General features: G+C 36.6%; 1 protein-coding gene across 44 annotated transcripts in view; it reads right to left on the bottom strand.

Annotated features, from left to right (window-relative positions):
• IKZF2 (IKAROS family zinc finger 2) overlaps positions 1-21759 on the bottom strand; it is a 187841-nt gene that overhangs the window by 143876 nt on the left and 22206 nt on the right. The gene's annotated exons all lie outside the window — the stretch shown is intronic.

The raw sequence follows: 21759 nt of genomic DNA, 5'->3' as shown, positions 1-21759 counted from the left end.
TTAGTTCTGTTTCTCTTTTACTGGTGTTCTCAGTAAATATCACTTTTACTAAATACCCAGTGGAACATCATTATAATTAAGATATTATTTTTCAAAAGAAAGCCTCAATATGGCAGTTCCACCCAGCAATCCTTAACCATTGGATAATGATGTGATACAGTATTAATCAATTAAGTTTTTAAATCTCCAATTTTCCAGCAGTAGGGTTTAGAAAACTCCACGTCCTTCCAGATAGTAATCCCATTCTGAACACCTTATTTGATTTATATTATGTACAAATAGTCATAAAATGAAGGCAGTCAATCCAATCAAATAAAGGCAATTTGGAATCAATAGCATACTTGCTTTCATTTTCTCATTAGGTTTTAATCTATCATTAAAGTTTTTAGTTAGATACATCAATTTTCTCTCCTAAAGAATTATAACATGCAATTTTCCCACCCAATTAACTAATTTAAAAATATGTATTTCCAAAACATCCTAGGAACTAAAGAAATGAGATTTGATTATTTTTATAAAGCACTTCCTTTTTTAGGTACTAGGAGACTATTAAATTACCATGGTAATCAACCATAATAATTAAAATACTATTAAGCATAATATAAAATAAAATAGGAAAGTAAAAAGAAACCATAGTACTATAAAATAAAACAGATTTGTGAAATACCACAATAGACTTGTGAAACACTAAAATTTGAGGACAGCAAACTTGCTTTTTCTATATATAATGGAAAATAATATTCTAAATCTTATACCAAGTAAGAAAAATAAATATTCTCTAGAACACAAGTTGTTAAAACTGAGTTGGTCTTCTTTTTCAAACCTCAGGAACCCCACCCAATAAGTATAAAAAATGTAAATATTTATAGCCTATAACCAATAATAGCAAATTGTGCCAGAAAATAAGCTAAGTGTTTCATACAAGTTGCTGCACTTATTTCTTAAAATCTTATGACAGTTATTGTTATTATACCCATTTTACAGCTTGAGGGAATTGAATTTAGAAAACCTTCCAAGGTCACAAGCCTATGAAGCAGAAAACCAGTGGAATATCAGCAATTTCCTTTGGTATAAAAGAAAGGACTTGAACCTTTGTCAATCTAACTTGAAAGTCAGTTCTAACTACTTCTACAGAGCCTCACCTCGAAACATAAGAACAGCTGCTTCCATAGGGTCTGTCAATGGTTCAGAGCAAACAAGTAACCAGATTTGTTAGAAATGGAGTAAATAAATAAGTGAAAAGGAATAAGCACGTCATACAAAGGAAAGAACACCAGACCAAGAGCCAGAAGGCAAAGACTTTTAATCGCTGTTCCATTATCCTTTCTCCCCATGTGACCTTGGGCCTCAATGTACACATTTCTAAAATCCAGACTTTGGAATGGGTATTATAATACTAAAGACTGCTACACAGACACAGACACACAGAGAATTCAATTTACAGATATCAAAGGACAGGGAGTCAGGCTGTGTGTCCACATTTCTTGTCTACTGTGATCCTGGCCCTATTATGGGTATTGGGGCTCCATGAGTAAACAAGATAAATGTTCCTTGGGGCCAGCATTGTGGCAAAGTGGGTTAAGCAGCCACCAGCAATGCCCATATCCCAAATGAGCACCAGTTTGAGTACCGGCTGCTCTACTTCCTTTCTAGCTCCCTGATACTGTGCCTGGTGAAGCAGCCACGGATGACCCAAATATCTGTGCCCCTGCCACCCATGCTGCAGACCACGATGGAATTCCTGACTCCTGGCTTTGGCCTGGTCCAGCCCTGGTCATTGTGGCCATCTGGGGAGTTAACTTTCAGATGGAAGCTCTGTCCTTTTACCAGTCTGTCCTTCTCTCCCTCCCTCTCTCTTTAACTCTGTTTTTCAAATAAAACAAATAAATGTTTCTTTTTTAAAAAAAAAGATAAACATTCCTCAAGTGTGTGGTGAGAGAAGACACAAATAATTAGAGAATTTCAGATATTATTAAGTATTATTAAAAAAACAGAGTGGAGTCAACGCTGTGGCATAGTAGGCTAAGCCTCCGCTGGTGGCCCTAGCATCCCATACAGGCAATGGTTCCTGTTCCAGTAGCTCCTCTTCCAATCCAGCTGTCTGCTATGGCCTGGGAAAGCAGTAGAAGATGGCCCAAGTGCTTGGGCCCCTGCACCCATGTGGGAGACCCAGAAGAAGCTCCTAGATCCTGGCTTCAGATTAGCTCAGTTCTGGCCATTTAGGGAGTGAACCACTGGATGGAAGACTTTTCTCTCTGTCTCTCCCTCTCTCTGTAACTCTACCTCTCAAATAAATAAGTCTTTAAAAAAAGAAAAAACAGGGTAGTATCATAGAATGTGTAGGGAAGGTTTTTTTGTTTGTTTGTTTGTTTTTTTGTTTTTTGTTTTTTTTTTTTTTACCTAGGGTGCTCAGAAAAAGCCTCCTCAAGAAGGTAACAGGTGACCTGAGTTAAGAAAAAGTGGCAGGGCCGGCACTGTGGCGCAGTGGGTTAACGCCCTGGCCTGAAGCGCCAGCATCCCATATGGGCACTGGTTCGAGACCTGGCTGCTCCACTTCCAATCCAGCTCTCTGCTATGGCCTGAGAAAGCAGTAGACGATGGCCCAGGTCCTGGAAGAAGCTCCTGGCCATTGTGGCCAATTGGGGAGTGAACCATCGGATGGAAGACCTCTCTCTCTCTCTCTTTCTGCCTCTCCTTTCTCTGTGTAACTCTGACTTTCAAATAAATAAATAAATCTTTTTTTAAAAAAAGTGGCTTTCATTCAAAGTTATAAAGAGTGTGCCACAAAAAGGAATGGCACGTGCAAAGGCCCTAGGTTGGGAATGAACTTGCTATGTCAGGAAAAAAGAAAGGCAGAAATGGAGAGAGAAGTCACAGTCTTAAGTATCTTACAGAACTTGGACAGGAATTTTAATTTTAGTCTAATTTCAGGAGCGAGCTTTTGTATTGAAAGCAATGAACCATTATAATCTGACTTAGGTTTCAGAAAGTCTAGTTCTGTGTACAGTGAAGATTATTTGCCATAGAGGAGCAAGTACGGAGGCAGGAAGACCAGTTATAAATTGGAGTTACATTTGATGTTTAGGGTACTAAGCAAATGATGGTAGTTCAGAGTTAGAAGACTGGACATGGTAAGAACTGCTTAAAAAATGGATGTATTTCAGAAGTGGAGCTAACAGTTTCTGGATGTGGGGTTTTAGGTAAGGAACAGTAGTACTAGATACAGAATCAAAAGCCATCAAAGCATCAGAGGTATCTAAAGGAAAAAACTGAGAAAGAGGATCTGTAGATGAAAATACTGGGTTGCAGCCGGCGCCGCGGCTCACTAGGCTGTTCCTCCGCCTGTGGCGCCGGCACCCAGGGTTCTAGTCCTTGTCAAGGTGCAGGATTCAGTCCCAGTTGCTCCTCTTCCAGTCTAGCTCTCTGCTGTGGCCCAGGAGTGCAGTGGAGGATGGCCCAGGTCCTTGGGCCCTGCACCTGCATGGGAGACCAGGAGAAGCACCTGGCTCCTGGCTTCAGATCAGCGCATCGCGCAGGCCACAACGTGCCGGCCGTAGCAGCCACTTGAGGGGTGAACCAATGGAAAAAGGAAGACCTTTCTCTCTGTCTCTCTTTCTCTCACTATCTAGCTCTGCCTGTCAAAAAAATAAAAATTAAAAAAAATTTTAAAAAAAGAAAATATTGGGTTGCTAATGAAGGAAGGTGAGTGTGAAATGTTCCCATTCAAATAATTGACAGCAATTGATTCAAATGTTTCTAATGAAGCTCTCCCCTATTTCTTTCTCTAAAGCAGGATCTATGAAAAGCCTATAGTTTAGTTTTCTGATGTCGACTAATTGGATCATTTCCTTTATCTGAATAGCCAGTAATCTAGAAAATCACAAAGCATAATAAAAATAGAAACTCAAAAACTCATCACCAAGCTCAAGATCTCTCATAGACAGTTAAGCAGTAAAAATACCAAATTCAAAACATAACCACATTTTAAAGCAATGTATGCTTTGGTACAAAGTGATAAATTGATCAATCACCAGAGTTAGGTCTATCAGACAAAAGAGCCTGAAATTAAATTAAAATCCAAAATCTACATAAACTCCATGTTTAAAAAGGAAGCACTGGGGTGAGTTTTGTGTCACAGCAGGTTAAGCTGCCACTTAGTTCCCGTATCCTATATCAGAGTGCCTGAGATAGAGTCCCAGACATTCAGCTGCCTGCGAATGCACTTGGGAGGAAGCAGGTGATGGCCAAAGGGCTTGGGACCCTGCTACCCACATGGTAGACCAGATGGATTTCCCAGCTCCTGGCCCATCCCTGGCAATAATAGGCTTTTGGGGAGTGAACCATTAGATGGAGAATATTGTTTTCTGTCTCTGTCCTCTACCTTTCAAATAAATAATACGTATTTTTTTAAAAAGGCATTAGGGGGGATTGTTGAAGTGCAAATAGGTAAAAATACATTTTAATTGCAATTTAAAACAAAACTTCCTAACAGTTGAAAGTATATTCCTGTAATTCAATCCAACAACTCACACAATACAGAAAAAAATACGTCAAATAGAAAGTTACAGATTGATTCTTACAATGGGTTCCTTTCAACATAAAAATTCATGTTACCTGTTATCATTAGGTTGCTATGAAAGATATATAGATATAAGCTTGTATTTTCAGTTCAGTTAGGGTTAAGTACATTCTTCTACATATTTGCAGTTAAGTATTATGAGCATAACTCCCAGAATCTTATGCCAAACAAATTACATTTCATGAGCTTCCAAATAACATACAATTTTGTTGTTAACCTCTTTTTTAAAATAGCAAAGCCAGGGGTAGAGAAACATAAGAATATGATCTGTTACAATTTAAACAATAAGAAAATCTGGTATTCTAGGAGCTATTACATATACTGCCTCATTTTGGCAGCTATAGGAATGATTACAAACAAATGTTTGCAAAATCTAGATAATGATTTCTCATCTAACAAGCTGCTTGGACACATTTAAACAATATGGTAAGAAAGGATTAAATTAGTAGTGAAAACCTTTATGAAGGTTATATATCTGATCCTTGGTACTGTAATAGTAATGATATGTCACAGATAAATATGCTAATTACCATAATTGCTCTAAGAAAATTGACATCTGGCCTTATAAACTGGCATAAACACTACTGTCTAACGGGTTTCAAACCACTTGATACATAAAATTCTAAATGATCTTTCGATTTAGTTACTGAATAACCAGCTACCTAAAAACAATAATTTTATTGCATGCCTTTAAAAATGTTTCTATCAAATGACCAGTTTATGTTTTCAGAGGTCTTGGATCATAGAGATCAGAACCATTCACTTATAAATAATAGTAAGAACTATATAACTAACTCTAAACTCTCCTACTTCTTATCTCTTACTAATTATGAAATTGCCTTATGAATTTCAACCCTTTCAATTAGCGCATGTTTAACTGCATATCAAGATTCTTAATATATCCTTTAAATTCTTGTGTAAACCTAGCTGTAAGTTCTAGAGTGGCTCCAGTGGAAAGGTGTACTGTTTGAAGCCATGGGAAGTTTCTAACTACTACAAGCTTTTAGTCCAACTTACAAATACACTTCATAAGTTCATGAAAGGGTCCAGCATTGTGGCATAGTGGGTTAACCAGCTGCCATCGATGCTGGAATCCCATATGAGTGCCAATTTGAGTCCCTAATGCTCCACTTCTGATCCAGCTCCTTACTAATGCACTCAGGAACACAGCTAAAGATGGCCCAAGTGCTTGTGCCACCCACATGGGAGAGCCAGAAGGAGTTCTAGGCTTCTGGATTCAGCCTGGCCCAGACATGGGCATAGTGGGTGGCAGGGACCCAAACACTTAGGCCATCTTCTGCTGCTTTTCCCAGGCTATTAGCAGGGAGCTGGATTGGAAGTGGAGCAGCTGGGACATGAACCAGCACCCATGTGAGATGTCTTGTTGCAGACGTTGGCTTTACAGGCTATGCCACAATGTCAGCCCCAGAACATTTATTTTAAAACTGCCCCACTGAGGTGGGCATTGTGGCACAGAAGGTTGGGCCACCACTTAAGACAGCATATCCCACATCACAGTGCCTGGGATCCAGTTCTACCATCATTTCCAATCCAGCTTCCTGCAATGGGCCTAGGATGCAGCAGATAGCCCAAATACTTGGGTTCCTGCCACTCACGTGGAAGACCCAAATGGAGTTCCTGGCTCCTGGCTTCAACCTGGCCAGCCCTGGCTGTTGTGGGCACTTGGGGAGTAAACCAGCAAATGTAAGATTTCACTCGCTCTCTCTCTGCTTTTCAAATAAATAAATAAATTTTACAAATAAAACTACCTTGTAGGTAAGAATAGTTGGGCAGTTTGATCTCTGGTCTCCTCAACACACCCAGTATTTTCCCTTGTGCACATGGAAATACCTGTTTATGCACATGAAAATATGTTTATATGCATTCTGCAATTCCATCTTTTAAAAAGACACTCAAGTTTTTTCTTTGATTTTTTACAGGATGGGGGGAGAGGATATCACTGGTATCTGCTACAGACTAACTTGTAGGGTCAATCTGAGTAATAATATTGGGAATAACTAAAATATATTTCCAACGCGTCCAGTCAGATACTAACTTACAATGTATTTATAGGTGACATTCTTTTTTTAAAAAGATTTTATTTATTTTATTTGAGAGGTACAGTTACAGACAGTGAGAGGGAGAGACAGAAAGAAAGGTCTTCCTTCCATTGGTTCACTCTCCAAATGGCCACAATGGCCAGAACTACGCTGATCCGAAGCCAGGAACCAGGTACTTCTTCCTGGTCTCCCATGCGGGTGCAGGGGCCCAAGCACTTGGGCCATCTTCTACTGCACTCCCAGGTATAGGCGACATTCTTAAGTAAGAGATTATGTGTGTCATATTGTGCTAGCTAACTTTCCTGTAAAGGAGAAACTAGTATCTCTTGAATTACTTAGGTCATCACAGCTATCTATGAGAGACCCTGAACTTGGTGATGAGCTTTTGTTTCTATTTTTATTATGCTTTATGATTTTCTAGATTTTAAGACTGTTTTTAGAAAAGAATTAGGCACGGTGAAAAGATTTATTTAAGTTGTTTTTATTAATCCTCACAAGCCAGAAACATGCACTAACTCTTCCTATTATACAACTGAGGAAATGAAGATGAAAACACAGCACAGCCAAAACCTAAACCCAGCCTATTCTGTTCCAAAATTTATGTGTTGTCCATCACCCTTGGGCTACAGAGACTATAAGGCTATTTTTCGCTGCCCTCGGGGAGTTTCCAGTCTTAAAGAAGAGATAAACTGTACTCAGGTAATCCAGTAATGGTAAAAAAAAGAGAGGAAATGATATAGGGGTTGATTGCACTGTGATTATGGTGATAAGTAACTCTGACCCAAGAAAAGTTCAACGTTATACATTAAAATATCTGTTTATATGCATTCTGCCATGATCTTTTAAAAAGACATTCAGGTTTTGTTTTTTTTTTTTTTTCTTTGATTTTCTTTACAAGATAAGGAGGGGGAAAGGATACTACTGGTGTTTGCTACAAAGTCCTGTGAATTACATACATGCAACAAAGAGATGAGCTATGACGTATGACAAACAGCAATATAGAAATCTGTGAAATTTCAGAGTTGTACTGGAAACTCACAAACCAACATATCCAGTGCATGAGGGGAAATAAAATTCATGCTTAAAAAACAAGTAAACAAACAAAAAGAACAATGACTCTAGGCTAGGACAGTAGGGAGGTACACATACCATGCTGCCAAAACACACCACTGAACACATCTTCTGAACTGTCATCCTCAAACGAAATGCATTACTACTGCACAATTACCATTTCAATTATACCCCCTCACAAACAGAGCAGGTTTATTTGTGATTTGCTTTAATTGGGTAATTTTACTTTCATTTTTTCAGTAATTGATTTGAAGACAACAGAATTAATAACTGTTTCATAGATACACACACTGCTTTTCAAACAAGAACATTTGAGTCTATCTACCTCACAGACCTCAGACAGATGAAATGCAAAAATACTCAGTAAGTGATCTAGACAGCTTGTGTTTTCTAGGCAATGCTTTGGACCACTTCTTATTGATAATGATGATGATTAAAAGCAGACTAAAAGAATGTCCTTCCTAGAAGACTATTTGGTAAAACATGTTTTAGGGATCTGTTTCTTAGTTATTACTTGATTCAATTTTTTATATCTTTGGGTCTAACAATCAAATAATAGCTATTATTCTGGCTAATTTACCATATGCCAGTCACCATTCTACTCTCTAATGCTCATCACTCCTCTGCCCCTGCTTTACAAATAAAGTGGAGATTCCAAAGATGAAATAGTTATCTAGGGGCCACACATTTGAAAAGTATCAGAATTCACTTTTCACACTATATAGGAAGGGGAAGGAGAAAACTCAATTAATTCTATAATTTAAAAAAATACTCATTTTCAAATACCAAATAGAATGCTAGCTAAGTACCACCTGATAGAGTAGATTCCTCTCAGACTGCTTAAATAGACAGCAGGCTCCAGTTTTACTCAGTACAATATATGGTAGAGATGAAAGCATTTTGAATACTATAAACTGTCTTACAAATAATGTTACTCTGAATCGACTTAAAAACAGTTTGTTCTCCTGAACAAGTTAAACTTATACCCTGCTCTTTTTATTATGTATGGACTTTGAAAATCTTTTCTTCAACAATAATATTCATGTCTGATAAACTTTTACCGAAGCATTGTCACAAGGTTAATTTTATAAAGTGTTTCAATGAATACAAGCCAACTTGGGGCTTCTAACTCCCTGATAAAGTATGATCTCAAGAAATGATTTTGAAACACTTGATGCCTAGTCTTAGATACTTCATGAGTTAAATGGAAAAACAACATATCAGAGAAAAAAAAAAAAAACTGGATGCAAAACCCTATCTCTTCAGCTCAACATCAAGTTCCTTCTTCATTGCAACTTCCCAAGAAGACCAAAAGAAAAAAAAAAGCCAGCAGAAAAAGTTCCTGTTTCTAGCACGCTTACAGCCTCCCTAACTCCACAGGCCACTGTCCACTAACATGAAGTAAAAAAGGAAACTACTGCTAAGGAACAAAACCAAAGTTGTTATCATCATTGACGAGTTAGGATACAACCAGTAAGGGCAGCTCATATACAAAGCACATTACACAGTCACTTGTGCAGAAGATAAAATATTAAATTAGACCAAGGTGGCCACTAGCAACAAGATGGTTTATTAGAACCATCTAGTCTAGGTACTATTGACTTACTGCTTTTTTTTTTTTAAGATTTATTTATTTATTTATTTGAAAGAATTACAGAGAGAGAGAGAGAAAAAATCCTCTATCCGCTGGTTCACTCCCCAGATGGCTGCAAGGCCTAGGGCTGGGCCAGGCTGAAGTCAGAAACCAGAAGTACCAGGTCTCCCATGTGGATGCAGGGGCCTAGGGAGCTGGGCCATCTTCCACTGTTTTCCCAGGCAATCAGTCAATCTTGTAAGCTCAACACCTTAGACCCCAGGTTTCCTATGCAAGCTACCCTCTTCACTCCTTGGCTTTCAGAAGAAAGTCTGCTTTTTCTTCTAGTGAATCCTACTGATCATTCATCTACCTTCTACCAGAAACCATTCCAGTCATTATCAAGTACTGGCTGGTAAATTTGATTTCTCTTTATATTTCCTAAAATGAAGAAACATGGAAAGAAAGATCCTACTTTTCATTTTTCCTGTTCCCCTCTCTAGTAGACACACTAACTCTAATCAAGTCTGTGACTATCCTCACTTTTGGATTCATTATCTTGACTCATTCTTTCTTCTTGAGCTAGTCTCTTTTGTGTTCTCCATACCCCACCCCTCTGCACTTTTTTTCATATACCTAAAGTCACTGCCACAGGTCCTGCTCCATTAACAACATATCACAGTTGTCTGGCTAAAAAAGTCCCTCTTTAAAAGTTTCAATGTAAAAATTTAGCAACACTCAGAGTTTTAACCAAGTTTTAAACTAATGAACAATAAATGGAGATTATGGCTGTTTTTTAAAAAGGAAACTTGTCTGTCACATACAGGACAGAATAGAAAACCTAAGTGAAGTTTTAACTCATTTAACTCAGATTTTGACATTGTGTGCTACAATGTCTCCTGACCACTGTGGAAAGTCAATTAACATTACTAATATGTACATTATTTAGTTTACAGCAACTCATGATAGGAATGAATATCTGCCATAAAACAATTCATTGCCGGCATCCCTCCCATATGGGCGCTGGTATGAGTTCCAGCTGCTCCATTTCCAATCTAGCTCCCTGCTAATGGCCTGGGAGAGCAGTGGAGGATAGCCCAATTGCGTGGGCCCCTGCTCCCATGTGGGAGCCCTGGAAAAAGCTCCTAGCTCCTGGCTTCAGATCAGCTTAGTTCCTGTCATTGAGGCCATTTGGAGAGTGAACTCAGTGGATGGAAGATCTCTCTTTCTCTCTCTTTGTAACTCTTTCAAATAAGTAAAAATAAATCTTTAGAAAAGCTTAAAAACAGAAGACTCACAGAAAAACATATCATTTCTTTTTCTAGTTCTCAGTATGTCCAAACAAAATGTATAACTGCTTTCAAATACTTTGGAAAAATTTAACAATATAATAAAATATAGTTGATACTTCAAAGTAGATGTGTTTGCAATTTTAAAGGAGCTCCCCAAAATAATTATGTATTATCTACCTATTTACACACCTAAAAACTCTTGAAAGCCAAATTTCCAAGCTTTAAATGAGATATGAATAATCTGAGCAATCATTTATAATGGAAATAGATGAACTGTTTGCAATCAGGAATCAAATCAAACAGAAATCCTTAGTTCTAAAAACTATAGAAATACCACTAATAGTCTAAAAGGTAGCAAATGTTTCAAAAATTAATTAATCTATATCACATTAACTAGATAACTAAGATACTGACAGACATTTGATTTAAAAACCTATGACATGTTTTATAAAATAAATGATTTCCATGTGTAAATATTTCTTCTTAAAATATGTATGTTTCAAACAATAAGAACAAAAAAGGATCTTTATAAAAATGGCCATAACAGAAAATGTTTTGTGTTTTTAACAGAGAATGTCTTGTATAGTTTCAGAAGAAATTATGCCCCTTTAAGACTCAACCAGAAATTCTCCCTGCTAATTTAAATGCAATAAAGCAATATAGTACCCCAGCACTTCAAAATACGACCAAGCCCTGCATGTCGATGTCAGAGTAAGAAACACACTTGATATAGTCAGTGTAAGAACTACAGCTTTGATGTTAATAAGAGAGCAATGACAAAAATGTCAAAGGTGTAGACACCCAGAATGTTAATTTATTAGAACGTGACTTTACACTGATTAATTATATGCTCCTCAAAATATCTGGAGTGCATAAAGAAAAGCTAATTGAAGTGTTCCATCTTGTACAAGCTACTAAAAACAGTTTTAAATAGGTGACAGAGAACTTGGTCTAAAATTACATGTACATGAGATTCAATTTGTAAACTCTAAACAGTACCATATAAAGAAATTAATAGTAGTAGAATAGTAGTAGTAGAAACTAATAGTTGTAGTAGTAAAGATGATGATGATGGCTCCCACCGATCATCCAGTATAGAATCAGAAAACTTAAGAAGCTGTTTAGAACCTTAGAGATCACTTTTTTGAGATTGATTTGCAGACTCTAAAATGTTTTTTAAGAATAAAATATAAAAATGAACATACACCCAAACACAGAAAATCACAAATAATTAGGGTTTCAAGATTATTTCAGCATCTAAGAAAATAAGTTTCCAAATAGGTCAGAAAGCATATTATTTAAATAGATACATATAATATGCTAATCATAAGTAGTTTATTCATTCAATAAATATGTATTAGGTTCCAACAATGCATATGTATGCTAGAGATAAAAATATAAATAAGATAAATCCATTGTTCTCAAAGATTCACATATAGAGAATCTCAGATTAATTTCTTTCCTATCAATTTATGGCCCCAAAATAAAGCTAATATGCCTTGAAAATATTTTGATTAATATTCAGTAATTAAGTTGTCTTTCTTATTAACTAATATGAGATATAATTTTGCTATGAAATCTCATTTGCTGTAGTCAGATTACTTCAATGATTTCATGAAACTTCTGTGATATTTTTGCTTCTGACCTATTAACTGTAAGCTCCTCCAGATCTCCTGCTACCTTAAGGTGTCTTCTCAGGTGGCAGTACTATTTTCAATCTTCATCTAAAATAGATATTAAGACATCTTAAACTGATGACCACATAACGTCAACATTTCTGTGAATGGAAGTTTGAATTTATGACACTAGTAGTCTAGGGATTCTTTATAGATGTTACAAGATTATGTTCATGGAGTGAAGCTATAAAACTTATATTTAGCAAATGTAAGGCAGAACTACATATCACACTAAAGACAATGAATGGATCATGGGCCAGCAAGAATTGGTTGTAATGGGCCATCATCGTGGCATAGAGGGTAAAGCTGCAGCCTGCGACTCAACTTCGTCATCCCATGTGGATGATCATTCATGTTGCAGCTGTTCCACCTCAGATCCAGCTCCCTGCTAAAGCACCTGGGAAGGCAATGGAAGATGGCCTAAGTACTGGGGACCCTGGCACCCATGTGGGAGACTTATATGGAGTTACTGGCTCCTGGTTTCAGCCTGCCTCAGCTCCAGTCATTATGCCCATTTGGTGACTGTAACAGCAGATTGAAGAATTTGATCTTTCTCTCTTTATCTCTCTCTCTCTCTCTCCCTCTCTCTCTCTCTGTAAGTCTCACTTTCAAAAAACTAAGTAAAAAAATTGGTTGTAACCTGATTTTATTTATTTTTATATATACAGATTATCTTTTATATATTTATTATATATGTATATGTAAGTACATATATGAATGTGAATGTGTATAGACTAAAGACTGTATCCAGGGGATTTAACCAAGTAAGATGAGAGAAAGAAAAATAAAGGACCCCTAAAAGTATTTTGGTTGAGCCTGGACCTAGAGAATCTAAATCCATGTCCATTCAAGGGAGAAGGAATTGGACAAAGGACTTCAGCCCAGGAATGGCAATGCTATCTCTATTGTGATTCTGAATATATTAGGCTCTCTTAGTCTGATGCCATTAAACATTTGAGTTATATAACTCACTCCCTTTGTTCAGATTCCTTGCTCACTAAATGACCTTCACTGATTACCCACATAGGTCAGTACACAAGAACAAAATGATCTAGTCAAGCCAACTAGAGTGATCCATATCTATGTTAGTTGGTTGAGGTGGGTTTTTTTTGTTTTGTTTTGTTTTGTTTCTTTGGTTTATTTTTAATCAAGGTATAGACATAAACTGGCATTCTGATTTTAAATTTCAATTCTTAATACTTGTCTAATAGGAGTCAACAATGAGATAGGGTTCCAGGACATGAGAGTCATAAATTATGTTCCAGAAGTTGCAAGGATGAGGGCCAAATCCTGCATTACAAATAATTTCATAGGGAAATATTATTCTGTGGGAATCTGGTTGTCCTTTTGTCCCTGTTTCACTGTATACTTCTAATTTACATACTTTGTCAAACTCTTGAGAGATAAAATAGAAGCAATAAGTTCACCTATAGTGGATATAAATTGTGGTGAGCACATCATGCCTATTTACTTCTAAATGGAATAAGCAGTATTATTATCATCTCAAATAAAATGTCAATTCATTTGGAATTAACATCCTTCTCTTCAAAAAATCCAAACATACTTTTGTACCCCAGCATACCAGCACTGTATGAGACAAAGTAAATCTTCACTGAATCAATGATATAAAAAAAAAAAAATCTCTCTAGAGAGTTCTGAATCTACACACAGGAAATCTCAGAAGAAGTATTTTCATCATTAAAATCTATTTGGAATTCCATGGTGTCTTGGGTAATCAGAACTTATATTTTTATGATGGAATTCTATAATAGATGTTTTAAGACAGCATACTAATTAAGATATTTTATATACCATACTTTCCCTTCTAGGTTATTTTACCCCCAAGGAATACTATATGTTTATTTTTAAATTAAGCATATACCAAATCATTTTTAAATGATATATATCATGTCTATGTATTTATCTCAAAGTTTTCAGAAAGGCTCTAGATTACAGTATTAAGTTCTTTGATTATTAATGTGGCGGAACTCACTAGTATTAGCAATAAATATACCACTGAATTTTAAAGAGAAGGACCAGAAAACTTGTTTTAAAAAGTAATGAGTTAGTCACACCAATTAATCCAACTTCTGAGACCAACATAAAAAATTGTTAAATTTGTGCCCATATACTTCAATACAGACTCTTTTTTATTTCAGACTTTTAATTTAATGGAGCAACCAGGGAAGTAACACCACTGATCAAATGTTGAGAATTACTTAAGAATGAATTTTTAAGAAGTACTAAATGATTGTTAAAGTAATATAGGAGGAACGTGACCTAACCCACCACTGACTACACATTACGTTTCATTAATTAAGAAAATTCACACTTCAATCTTGTCTATCTGAATGTATACCTGATTGCTATTTTCTTCCAAACTCGACCCTATAAGGGCTTTAAACCTGGAATCCTGATTTATACTAAATTAACTCTTTTCCTGGAAATCTGTCCCGGTATTTCCTATCCCTGCTAATGGAGCCTATCACTGTCTACCCATTAATTTGGGAATCATCTTCCTTAGCTACAGCATCCAAGTCCTGCCCACTTTAAGCTGTTAAATATTACCCAAAACTTTCTCTTCCTTTTTAATCCCTGGCACCACTAGCTCTCATGATTACTCAATCTATCACTGCAACAGCCTATTCAAGATGCCCCTGCCTATAGACTGCTCCCCATCCACAACGGTTTCCCCACATTTGATCAGTGTATCAAAACTGATATCATAGAGCAGACATTTAGCCTAGCTGGTAAGACACTGGATTTAAATGCCTACAGCCTATAACGGAGTATGTAGGTTCAATACCCAGTTCCAGCTCTGACTTCAGCTTCCTGCTAAAGTAGACCCTGGGAACTAATGGAGATGGCTCAAGTAACTGGGTTCCTGCCACCCACATGGGAGACCCGAATTGAGTTCTCAATCCCAGCTTTTGAGGGCATTTGGGGAGCAAGCCAGCAAATGAGAACACTCCTCTCTCTCTCCCTCCCTCTCTTTCTCTCTCTCTGCTTCTCAAATACATAAATAAAAATTAAATTATAAAAGACTGAGTCTTTACCTGCTTTGATAAAACCCTTGGCTCCCTTGAAAACAAAAGCCAAGTTTCCCTTCATACAGATATTCCATCTTACCTGATAAACTGTCAACTCTGGCATCGAATTCCTAGACTTTAATTTTATACCCTAGAGATTCCAAGAACATTGCATGTTATTTCTCACCTCTCTTTGTGGGTGCATCATTTACTGAAAAAAATTTCCACTTCTCCCCTAAATCCTATTCATTGTATAAGTCTTAGCTCAAGTAGTCTCTACCTCCAGGAAATCCTCCATAATGATCAAGGCAATGAGCTTACTAGGGTAGAATGCCGTTTAGATATCTGTTCTTACACTCCTGGAGGACAAGGATGTAGTACTATTCACCTTTGGACTCACCTTACAATGCCTGGCACAAAGAAAGCAGATCACAAGTAGTTATCGAATTAATCAACTAGAATGAGATAGCTAAGGGTCAAATGCATGCAACTAGTAATTATATTTTAAGCCTACTTTGAATTTAAAACACCTAAACTATTACTCCAAAATGCACAATTAGCAACAATCATGTCTACACCTTGACTAGGTATCTTCAGATAAGAATTTATCTGAAGCAGCCAAGCAGAATACATTTTTTTATTTAAAAAAAAAAAAAACTGATTTACTTATTTACAAAGAGAGAGGCAGAGACAGACAAAAAGATTATCCACTACTTAACTCTCCAAATGACTGTTCAATTCCAGGGCTGGGCCAGGCTAAAGCCAGGATCTAGGAACGCCATCGACATCTCTAATATGGTAGCAGGGACCAAAGTACTTGGTTCATCCTCCACTGCTTTCCCAGCACATTAGCAGGAAACTGAATGGGAAGTGGAACAGGCGGGACTCAAACCAGTGTTCTGATGAGAGATACCAGTCTCACAAGCAGCAGCTTAACATGCTGCTCCACAATGCTGGTTCCAAGAGATTAAATTTTAGGTGGGACTCTCAAAGACAAAAACTGATACTCAACGTGGGTAGGTTATTCCATTCAGAAGACATTTTCTTAAAAAAAAAAAAAAAAGAAGAAGAAGAAGAAGACATTTTCTTTTTCCATTCTTAACAACCAGCATCTTTGGAACACTAATGGTAAGCAATGATTTTCTTTAGATATTACCAAAAACACAAAACTGTACTCAGGAACACTGAAATCCCCCAAAAAGGAAATTCTGATGTATAGACAAACTTCTTTCTTAACCACAATCTTCAGAGTTTAAATAACAGAGGATAATTTTCTTTTTTCTTTTTTTTTTAAGATTTAATTTATTTATTTGATAGAGTTACAGACAGAGAGGGAGAGACAGAGAAAGGTCTCCCATCTGCTGGTTCACTCCCCAAATGGCGCAACAGCCGGAGCTTGGCCTATCCAAAGCCAGGAGCTTCTTCCAGGTCTCCCACGTGGATGCAGGGGCCAAGCACTTGGGCCATCTTCCACTGTTTTTGCATGCTATCAGCAGGGAGCTGGGTCAGAAGTGGAGCAGCCGGGACTCGAACAGGCACCTATAGGCGCTGTAGGCAATGGGTTAGCCTACTAAGCCACAGGGCCAGCCCCAGAGGATAATTTTCTTAAGAATTTAACCCTAAATTACCAGAAACCCACAGTTGTGTTCCATGGACCTATGTAATAAACAGGTAAAACCAAAAGACACAGATTTTAAAAAGATCTGAATCTGAAAAAACCCTTTATTTTATGAGTCATGAATCCATGAAAAACTAACTTGACCTTGACGGCTCTGAGTAATAGCAGCAGTGATTATTTATTGGGTCTCAGCATCTGCCAAGAGTTGTGCTAGCGTTTACAGACATTCCCTCATTTATATTCATACGACTGTGCAGTGTGGTATGAACTGCTTACTCCCATTCTACAGATAAGTAAAGTGAGGCTCAAAGCTTTCAGTAAAATGCTTAAGACCACACAGGAAGTTAGTGGCAGCACAGGGATTTCAACACAGGCTGCTACAACTCCAAAGCCCCTTCCAAGTCTCTCTCTCTCTCTCTCTCTTTTTTTTTCTTGATAATAAAATAAAGTGCTTATCTATCCCATGGAGTTTTTATGTAAAGGAGTAATATGGAAAGTCTAGTCTAGCATGGTATTGAGCACCGTATGTGCACTCACTAAAGCATGCTCCTACAACATCAACAGTACAGGAAAGAGTTCCTAAAAACACCTTACCTAACACAGATATTCTGAGTCTCAATTCATGAACGGAAAATAGAAATAGATCAATACATTTATTTTATATAAACAGATATAAAGGAAAGAAGTAAAGAAAAACAACATATCCTGTCTCATTTTTGGACTCTGTCCCAGGCCATCTTACGATCAACGTATATAAATATTCAAAATCTATCAATATATGAAAAGTAAAGAAAGAGCACGGGACCTAGAGACCTTAATTCACTATGGCTTAATGGAAAACTCCAATAGAATCTAATCAATCATATTACATTAAAAAAAAATCCAGCAGGAAACACAAATTTGGACAACTATAGAGGTAGTCAAGCATTTATTTCATTGGCTAGATTTTCAATTGTAAACCTTAATTCTCACTTGTAAGTGGCCTAAATACATGGGACAATGGGACTAGGGGAGAGTTGCGAAGAAAACAATACAGCATTTTTGCTGTTGATTACGTATGAGTATATACTCCCTTTTAGTTTCCTTGTTTTTCCTTTGCTACACAGTCTTGACACTACTTCTGATAGCTAGAAAGAAATCAAATCAGACCTTTTTCAATAAGAAATTTTTCTAACAAGTAAGAACTAAATGTACAGTACTTCAGGTATATACACAAACATAACTACCATGATTCAAAACGGAGCAAGATTTTACATCAAGGCCATCTGGTGTTATATTAGGGTGTGTCTTCTGGAAATCCAACCAAGGGTGACGGCCAACTAAGCCATGGAAGACAGCTCAGAATTACGGTGAGTCCCATAATATAAGCTATATTTGAAAAAGCACATTAGAGCACCTGCTTGACAGGATTATCTGATATTGCTCCACCCACGTAATAATTCTCTTTTATTCCTGTAATACTGTTTTTGTTACTAAAACATGGGTCAGTCTGAGAAATGGCGGTCACCCTGAGGTGATGGTACTGTAGAGACACCAGTTATCTAACAAACCTCAACGTAGTATCAAGTTTTTATGTCTCAATCTTGTTAACTTCTTCTCTCTGCTCTGTCATCTAATATGTCAACGGATTTCTTTAAGGCTCAATTTTCTTTTTTAAAAAAAAAAGAAACCAAAATATCCTTTCTCTTCACTAGATTCTAAAAATGAAAACCAGCTAAGAAAAAGTGAATATGAAGCTCTCTGAAAGTAATAAACTAGATTCCCCGACGTGATTATTGGTCAGAGCCTTGTAAAACTAGACTTACTCCTTCCTCCAATTCCATACATGCCACCTGGCCATCAAACTGACTGCACAGTTGATCCACATAAAAGTTTTAAAGTAATAGAAACAAATTTCGTGGCATGATGTATGAACATTTTCATATCATTTAATTACGACCTGCAAAGATTGACTTACTGGCATTATAAAAGGAGAAGATAAGAAATACAAGATTAACCTCAAGTTTAGGAACCTTACAAATTTTCAACATAATCAGCTGCAGACGTAGAAGTGTTTGAAACCAACACTGAAACAACTATGCAGAAAAGGAAACACAATAACCCAGAAACAGAAGGACTCGAAAGTAAATTTCATCTGATGGGCCAAAATACAATATGGATTATTATTTTACAGTCTTCTCTCTGAGTTGCCTATCTGAGATTCGTAACGTCCAGATTCTATTTTTAAAATCACTTAACACTGTGCATTTCCAGTAGCCATCAAGGCGCACACTGCCATCCCTGACACCGAAGATTGTCAGCAGACTCAATATGTGCACTAATGATCTCAGCCAACAATGCCCATCTTCTTATCAAAGAGATCCTTATTCCAGAAGAACAAGTCTAACCTTCTCTATGAAGATTCATTCTAAAAAATAGGAAGCAGTCATTATAAATTGTTGGGATCACTAATATCTCTGAGGTCATTTTATGGTGATTTTCTGTGTTGAATTTTAAAACCCAAAACTGTCAGGCATTATAACATTTTTTAGTTCTCTCCCAAGTCCCTGGTTCTCTATTCTAGTGCTGTCAAATAATGATAGCTGCTGTCATGGTTTTTTTATACAATAGCTGGCAGCAAGTTGCACAGACACCCTTCATCTTACAACAGTCACCAAATAACCAAAACAACGACCAGGACCTTAAAGTAATACTGATCACTTTCCGAAAGCCAAAATATACGGGCTATCACACCTTATACTTACTTGATGACTTTTACTTTATAAAAGTCGTTTTATTTATTTTGCCACACTGTTTAAAAATAACTTCCCCACTTACACACATACTCTTATCCTCTCCTTCCCACCACTAGAGAGTATCGTATCATAAAGGTTTTCACATTTACTTTTGGCTTTAATATTTTCAACCAAAATTGTCATTCTGTTTTTACAAGCATCAGCCCTCCAGGAGGTACATTTGAAGATACATTTTAAATGCAGGAAACAAATAGATTATTTTCATTTACAAAGTCAACAGTGCATGTAAAGGGTTAGGGGAAACCAGTGATCTCAAACACAAGTGATTTGACAGGCCACACATACACATAAAAATTATTCCAAGTGACAGAAAAACAGCTGAGTGACCAATTCTGGGTCTCTGTTCTAATTAACAGACAAGAGTCCCTCTCTGCCTCTATTTGCTTTGGCAATCTAAAATGCTGATATTCTCCTAGATCTCACAGAGAGGAAAAATGGGTATCTTCTCCATCTAACACCTAAGTGGGTAACCTAGATACTGTAAACAGAGGCTACATAAAGGATGCAACAGACAACTCTGAAGCGACAGCCAAAATATTTAACCTGCAACTCTTTGGAAAAGAACCTGAAAACACATGCTGCTTAGCCAAAAGCTGTACTAACATGGAATTGCCACAGGCCAGTAAGTTAAACAAAACAAAACAAAACACAAAAAGCTCTTTACCAAACATAAGTTTACTGTTGTTGGGTGAGAAAAGCTCAGACTTCAAAAGCACAGTTCTTATTTGTTCAAATTAACCATGCTTATACTCTGCACTGCTAAATTAAAGATGAGTGAACTGCTCGTTTGAAGCGAGTATTTGCAAAAGTCAAGAAAAAAAAATCTCAAATAAAGGAGCCAATTAACCAATTAAATAGCATTTTCCTCCTGATATTCTGTTGGGTAGGGGATGACAGCCAAGTTTCTGATTAACAGTTACCCTCTACCACATATATTCAGTGTTTCTAAAGCTAACAGCTAAATAATTAACTAACAGAAACTGTGCAAAAGTCTGTCTTTACCTTTAGAAAATTATGTGTAAAAGTTGTCTGAAAAATAAAAATATACCCTATCAAAGAACGTTAAATGCTAAAATGTAAACGTTCTATTGCCTGCATTGCAATAGTAACATAACTTTTATCAAATTAACTAGCAAAGAAGTAAATTAGTGCTACAATTTCCATTATAAGAGATTACCACTATAATCTAGTGTACAGTCACTCACTAACTTTACTCACTTCCTCTTTCTAAATGATAAAAGAACTTCAAGACTACTTGAAGAATGAAATTTTCTTAGGAACTTCTCCTCATTAATAAAAAGAAACAAAACTTTTAAATAAATAAATTAAAATAGTTCAACCCTAATTTCACGTCAGTAGCTAAAATCACTTAAAGTTAATGAAATGCAGGATGTATTCAATAGTAATCTATATACCATTGCCTAGATCTAGCAGTCAACTAATCACAAAGCTTGTAGCTTTATATTAACCTTAAGTTTTCAAGGCTGTAAGAGGGACTGAGAAAGGGAAAGTTATTCTCCCCAGATTATCAAAATTAAGAATATTCTCATAATTAAGTAGGGGACTATAAGGGGAAATTAAGTAGGTGACTAATTTTAAGGGAAATGCCTTTGCTTCATATATTACCCAAATAGAAAACTTGTAAATTTTATTATAGAGATGTCCTTTCTATATAGGAATATAATACACATCAAAAGATAAGGGAAAACAAGATCTCAATTAACTTTTGATTAGAGTAATAGAGTACTTGTATTTGATAACTAAACTGAAACACTGTAATTAAGAGAAAACAATATCCTTAAACATGAAACTATTTTGTCTTCTGTCAATGACAGCATGTAAGTTGCTTTTTATACAAAACACTGTAGACTACATCATTGAAAGACTCTTTATAAAACAGTAGCCAAACTATTATCCCAAGCGCAAAACATTCTTCCAAATTTTCTCATTCTCTAGACAATCTAAAACAAAATGCTTTCGAGTTTCTTAGAGAAACAGATATAAATGAGTTTCATAAATTTCAATTACACTTCACTTCCAATGCTTTGGAGGAGAAACCTTCACTC

The sequence above is a fragment of the Oryctolagus cuniculus genome, chromosome 3 (genome assembly GCF_964237555.1).
Source record: "Oryctolagus cuniculus chromosome 3, mOryCun1.1, whole genome shotgun sequence".
In the NCBI taxonomy this organism is placed as follows: Eukaryota; Metazoa; Chordata; class Mammalia; order Lagomorpha; family Leporidae; genus Oryctolagus; species Oryctolagus cuniculus.
This window is presented reverse-complemented; position numbering and strand designations above follow the sequence as displayed.